The sequence below is a fragment of the Caretta caretta genome, chromosome 1, assembly GCF_965140235.1.
Source record: "Caretta caretta isolate rCarCar2 chromosome 1, rCarCar1.hap1, whole genome shotgun sequence".
In the NCBI taxonomy this organism is placed as follows: Eukaryota; Metazoa; Chordata; order Testudines; family Cheloniidae; genus Caretta; species Caretta caretta.
The window spans coordinates 75,067,561-75,074,559 of NC_134206.1; the positions used below are offsets into that span (position 1 = coordinate 75,067,561).

General features: G+C 44.2%; 1 long non-coding RNA gene across 2 annotated transcripts; it reads right to left on the minus strand.

The window, feature by feature from the left end:
- Positions 1 to 771: 771 nt before the first annotated feature.
- LOC125627604 (uncharacterized) lies at positions 772 to 5,454 on the minus strand. 2 transcript variants are annotated; one of them, XR_007354073.2, is made up of 3 exons: positions 5,139 to 5,454; positions 2,720 to 3,204; positions 772 to 1,370 (listed from the first exon to the last, which is right to left on the minus strand). It is a non-coding gene; the product is annotated as an uncharacterized LOC125627604 (long non-coding RNA). The 2 variants fall into 2 exon arrangements; XR_012668686.1 differs by having other exon boundaries at positions 2,278 to 3,204.
- Between the last annotated feature and the right edge of the window lie 1,545 nt (positions 5,455 to 6,999).

Sequence of the window (6,999 nt, forward strand, 5' to 3'; positions counted from 1 at the left end):
GTGGATGGCTTTGCTGCAATGGGATTCTCTAACTGTGATGCGGCGATAGACAGAACCCATATCCCGATCTTGGCACCGGAGAACCAAGGCAGCGAGTACATAAACCGAAAGGGGTACTTTTCAATGGTGCTGCGAGCACTGGTGGATCACCAGGGACATTTCACCAACATCAACGTGGGATGGCCAGGAAAGGTACATGACGTTTGCATCTTCAGGAATTCTGGTCTGTTTCAACAGCTGCAGCAAGGGACTTATTTTCCAGACCATAAAATAACTGTTGGGGATGTTGAAATGCCTATATTTATCCTTGGGGACCCAGCCTACCCCTTAATGCCATGGCTCATGAAGCCATACACAAGCACCCTGGACAGTAGTCAGAAGTTGTTCAAAAGCGTGCTGGTGCAGTTTACTGACTCAGTTAGACTTCCGTGAAACCAATATTCCCATTGTTATTACCTCTTGCTGTGCGCTCCACAATATCTGTGAGAGTAAGGGGGAGACATTTATGGCGGGGTGGAAAGTTGAGGCAAATCACCTGGCTGCTGATTATGTGCAGCCAGACACCAGGGCGGTTAGAAGAGTACAGGAGGGTGTGGTGTGCATCAGAGAAGCTTTGAAAACCAGCTTCAGGAATGGCCAGGCTATGGTGTGAAAGTTCTGTTTGTTTCTCTTTGATGGAAACTCCACCCTCCCGGGTTCACTCTACTTTGCTGTAAGCTAACCACCCTCCCATCCCCCCTTTGATCACTGCCTGCATAGGCAATAAAGTCATTGTTGCTTCACATTCATGCATTCTTTATTTTTTCATCACACAAATAGGGGGATAACTGCCAAGGTAGCATGGGAGGGGGGGTGGAGGAGGGAAGCACCGAGTGAGGTGGTGGAGGAGGGAAGGTCAAGGCCACACCACGCTTTAAAACTTTTTGAATGCCACCCTTCTGTTGCTTGGGCAATCCTCTGGGGTGGAGTGGCTGGGTGGCCGGAGGCACCCGCATTGTGTTCTTGGGCGTCTGGGTGAGGAGGCTATGGAACTTGGGGAGGAAGTCGGTTGGTTACACAGGGGCTGTAGCGGTGGTCTGTGCTCCTTTTGCCTTTCCTGCAGCTCAACCATATGCTGAAGCATATGAGTTTGATCCTCCAGCAGCCTGAGCTTCTTTCAGCAAGCTGACGCCATCTGCCACCTTCAGCCTGCCACCTCTCTTCACGGTCATATTGTGTTTTCCTGAACTCTGAGATTGTCTGCCTCCACCTATTTTGCTGTGCTCTGTCAGTGTGGGAGGACAGCATAAGTTCAGAGAACATTTCATCACGAGTGCGGTTTTTTTGCCTTCTAATCTTCGCTAGTCTCTGGGAAGGAGAAACATATGCAGCTGGTGGAGAAAAAAAAGGGAGATTGGTAGTTAAAAAGACATATTTTATAGAACAATGGGTACACTCATTGTAAACCTTTCTGTTAACATTACGTAGCACATGTGATTTCATTATAAGCTCGCATTTTGCCTCTTATTGAGGGTATGCCTGTTTGGTGTGAGAGATAACTCACGCAGGGCCGGGCAACAGAATTCGGCTTGCAGGCAGCCATGGTAAGCCACAGTCTTTTGGCTTCTTTAACTGTCATAACATGTGGGAATGGTTTCAAACAGCAGTGCCCTCATTTCCCATACGAAGTAGCCGTTGGGTTGGCCATTAAAAATGGGTGGCAATTTAAAAGGAGGGGCTGTGGTTTCCGGGTTCACGTGCAGCAGAAACCCAACTAACACCCCCCACACACATACACAATTCTCTGGGATGATGGTTTCACCCCTCCCCCCACCGTGTGGCTAACAGCGGGGAAGATTTCTGTTCAGCCACACGCAAACAGCCCAGCAGGAACGGGTACCTCTGAATGTCCGTTTACTAAAACCACCCTATTTCAACCAGGTGACCATGAATGATATCACTCTCCTGAGGGTAACACAGAGAGATAAAGAATGGATGTTATTTGAATGCCAGCAAACACCGGGACCATATGCTGCAATGATTTGTTCTGCAATGATTCCCGACTACGTGCTACTGGCCTGGTGTGGTAAAGTTTCCTACCCTGGAGGGTGAAACCTTTTGCAAAGGCTTTGGCAGTACATCCAGAAGAGCTTTATGGAGATGTCCCTGGAGGATTTCCGTTCTATCTCCAGACACGTTAACAGACTTTTCCAGTACTGGCCGCAAAAGCCAGGGCAAATTCATCATTAAACATGCTTGCTTTTAAACCATGTATAATATTTACAAAGATACACACACCAGAGGTCCCTTCTCTGCCTTCAGGGTCTGGGAGCCTGCCTTGGTGGGTTCGGCGGGTACTGGGTCCAGGTCTAGGGTGATAAACAGATCCTGGCTGTTGGGGAAACGAGTTTCTCCGCTTCCTTGCTGTGAGCTATCTACAACCTCCTCGTCCTCCTCATCTTCTTTGCCTCCAAAACCCACTTCCATGTTGCCTCCCATTCCTTGGATGGAGTCGAAGCACAGGGTTGGGGTAGTGGTGGCTGCACCCCCTAGAATGGCATGCACCTCCTCATAGAAGCGGCATGTCTGGGGCTCTGAACCAGAGTGGCTGTTTGCCTCTCTGGTTTTTTGGTAGGCTTGCCTGAGCTCCTTAATTTTCAAGCGGCACTGCTGCAGATCCCTGTTATAGCCTCTGTCCTTCATGACATTGGAGATTTTTTCAAATACTTTGGCATTTCACCTTTTTGAACGGAGTTCTGCCAGCACGGATTCGTCTTCCCATACAGCAATCAGATCCTGTACCTCTCGTTCGGTCCATGCTGGAGCTCTTCGGCAATTCTGGGACTGCATGGTCTCCTGTGATGATGAGCTCTGCATGGTGACCTGTGCAGGTGAGCTCGCCTTGCGGGCCTTTTTGAGAGCGCCGTCCAGAGCAGTCACAATTGAGCACTCTGGGATAGCTCCCGGAGGCCAATACCATCGAATTGAATGAACAGCACCCCAAATTCGACCTGGCAAGATCGATTTCAGTGCTAATTCCCTCATCGGGGGGGAGTAAAGAAACCAATTTTAAGAGCCCTCTAAGTCGAAAAAAAGGCTTCATCATGTGGACGGGTGCAGGGTTAAATCGAGATAATGCTGCTAAATTCGACCTAAACCTGTAGTGTATACCAGCCCCAGACTTTGCACTGCAGCCTTACATTTAATTATTGCTTGTCTTTAACTCTTCAGGAGCCCAGAAATTCGTCCATGGATCCATGAAAGAAAATGAAAAAGCCATAATAATGATCAGTTAGTATTTAATTATTTTATTTGTAAGACTGATAGTTTAAGAAAACAACAATTTATTAATTTTAGTAGATATTGACCAGTAGTTTAATAATATCCCATCCATTTAAAAAACACCACACATTATTAGAAGAATTTGTTTCCTATTTACTGATTGTCCCTATCTCCAGTTTTTGTATATTTTCAAATATAATTTATGTAGTGAATTTAATTTTTCCATATGTCTCTTACTATCTGAAATGAGTTTTTCTCCCCATTTGAAAAGGCTGAGAAGCATGTCAGTTTTGTCAAACAGAATAGTCAGGAAGAGAAAAAGGTCAACTTTTTTCTTTCTAATTCATTTTTACCTGTTAGCATTTGTAACACACTGAACCCAAACATACGTCTCACACTATTCCATTTTGACAGTAACATACCAGTCCACAGGAATCTTTTAGAACATAAACATGAGAAAACAACAATGACCTTGCAACCACTTCCATCAAACAGAAAAGGTATAAGGTAGAAAAAGGTATAAAAGGTATAGAAAAAGGTATAAAAAACAAGGGACAGATTCTCAGATTGTGAAAATCAGCAAACTTCCATTGATGTAACTTTATGATAAAAACAGGTACTGAGATTCAGTGCTACTGACTTCTAGTGGAAAGAACCGTACAAATGATACAGCATATAGTCACACTGCAGTTTGCGAGTTAATCTTGGGACAACCTAAATGTTTTCCTTATCATATCTTGTTGCATGGACAGGGACTTAAAATAAAATATTGATAAGGTTCATTAGACCAAAGTCATTTTATTGTCGTACAAATAAGAAGGGTCATTTTATAATCAATATGTTGTTTAGCCAGCAATCTGGGCAAAGATTGCACAAGGGGTGAAATATGTTTGGATTGTCCCCTTTTCAAGAGAATCCTGGCAGCAGACTTCTGCACCAGCTGGAGTTTATGTAGCATCCTACTGGGCAAGCAGCCAGTAGGGAATTGCAATAATCTAATCTTGAAATAACAAAAGCGTGAATGACCATTTCAAGGTCTGACTGTGAAAGCCATTGCTGCAACATAGCAAAAGTTTTTTAAGTAGTAGGATGATAACATACCCAGAAGCTTAGATGTTTCTGAAGAGATCAGAAAATGAAGGCATCTAAACTAGCTTCCCAGAGCTTTACTGCTAAGGTAAAAATGTGATTTAAAATAGGAAATACAAAAAAATAGTTTTGGTTAGGGTGGAAAACTATAAATAAGCTTGAGAAACTCTTCAGAGTTTCATTCGTGGATCTATAGCAAGGAGGATGAAAGTAGAAAAAGCTTGTATATCAAGAGTTTATGGATATCTGTATATAATCTTCATGATATTGCTAACTCAGCCAATAATATTGCAAATGTTAGTTAGGGAGTATCATGCTGTTTATATTCAATGAAAAAAATGAGAAAGCCAGATTCTCAACTGGTTGAAATTGAAATAAATTTTGATTTCAATGGTATTATGCAGATTTGTATCAGCTGAGGATTGGGCCCAGAGTTAATACAACACTACAGCTACGTCTACACTGTGAGATAGGTGTATGATTCCCCTGCTTGTGTACACATACTCGTGCTATTTCTTGTCTAACTAATGTGAGTATGAATAGCAGAGTAGCTGAAGTAACACAGGTAATGGTGTGACAGATTTTTGTTACCAATCTGCCTGGGGCCACAGTTGATCAGACTGGGGCCACAGGATCTTTTTTGGGAGGAGATGACGAGGCCCACCAAGTGTCTAAATTTTAAAGCTTTATTGATAAAATAACAGCAGAGTGTTGGGAATGCTCCCACATCACTCAGGGGAAGAAAGAAAGCGTTAATGTCCCAAGCCCTAACCCACTTTCATACTCACACATGCACGACCCAGACTGGCCAAGTCTGAGTGTAACTTCAGAAGAAGAGGAGAGGAGGGAAGGTGGACGGGAGTGCTGTCCTGGGCCCAGGCCGTCCAAGGATCTGCTGTGCTCTCCGGGTTGTTCCAGCTCTCAGGAGGGTTTTAAGTCCTGGGCTCCTTTGGGGGTGTTCCATTCCGCAACCTCTGTTCCTGGTGCTCTTTGTGCCAGTCCAAACCAGCTTTATGTGGTCTCTTTCCCTTTCCCAAAGCACCTGGTTTCAGGGCTATGAGACAGTTCTGTTTGTTCCTGGCTGGCCTTCGCCATCTTGCTCCTTTTCCCGACCCCTGCATTTTGTTCAACAACTCTCCCTTCTCATGGCTGGTCGGGGGGTTGGACTTCCCCCTTTTCTGTCTTGGCAGGTAGCAGCTGGCCTTGGGCTAGAATCAGCTTCTTATCTTCAGACTGAGCTTGCTAGCTGCAGTGTTGAATTAACCCATTCTCTGCTTTCTTCTTTCTCTCCCCGCCACCCAGCCTCCTGTACCTGCAAAGGAAACTTCCACTCTCCATTCATACACCTCTGACCCTCCCCAAAATGCTTTGCAATGCAAGCAACAGCGTTAGCAATATACATTGCTGATCTGCCTTCCCAGGGAACTCCCTGAGGGAGGGGGCCTTGGGGCGTGACAGTGGCAGCAGAGCATGGCTGGGCCATGCCAAGAACAAACCTGCTTGAAACCAGTGTGTATGTAGTCGGCATGGCTGAGGTCTGGAAAAAGTAACCAGAGTGTTACTTTCTCTCTCATATCCTGGGACCAACATGGCTACAACATTACAAAGAGGTATTAAATAAATGAATAAATAAATAAATAGTAGTAATAATAATTATTCTTCAGCACATAATAATATTAGTAGTATTTGATGGATTGTATATAATCTTTAGAAAAACTATAGAATGTCAAGTTTGCACAATTAAGTACTCTAAAGTCAGTAAATATCAAAGTTGGAGGAGTGTTGTTAACTGAAGGACCAGTTAAGGAAGAAGGAAACTGGCTGCAAGGAAAGAAGGAAAGAGAAAAAGAGAAAGACACTGAAACTCAGACTTTGATTCCATAATTTGAAGAGGCCATGGGCAAGAAGGCGACCTGAACTCCCTAAAGGACTATGCCCTAATTCCAGAGAGTGCTCTAGAATGGTAAGGAAACTGAAGCAAGGAACTGTGTTATTTTTTTTTTTATCTCAGTCTGTATATTTCTTGTGCTAGCTAAAGTAAAGAGTGATTATTTTTGGCAACTCTTTAAAAGCCTGTGTGCTGGTTTGTTTCTGCTACCATGTGTCCCTGAAGATATGAACGATAAACCCAGAATGCCCAGGAACTTAGAGCTCTGGGAAAGTGTGTGTTTAAGTTAATGTGGGGTCTGGGGCCTCAGCTTTGGTCCTCGGGGCTGGGCAGCTGAGGCATGGGGTCCATTTCTGTGAACCTTAGGGACAGAGAGAGAGCCTGTGCCCAGGAAGTGTACCAGAGATGCCAAGGAAAGAGACAGTACTGCAACCTACTGAGACTAAGGGAAGGTTAAGAGCACAGGGGCCCAGTGTGTGAGATGCAAACACATCAGCCTGATGATTGTCCAGCAGAGGGAGCTTTACCAGGCCTGTGTGACATATAGAAAACTGCAGGATACTATAACTATGCACTTAAAGATCTAGAGGGTAAATGATATATTGTAAAATGAATAGCATTTGACCATATAATTAAAAATATATCATAATGCATATGATGGGGGGTGGAAAAAGGGCAACCTTGGTTCTGGCTTTGTGTGACCTTGATTTTTCTATATATTGTCTAGTTTCTCCTGGAAACCTGAGCTGCTCGGCAATAAG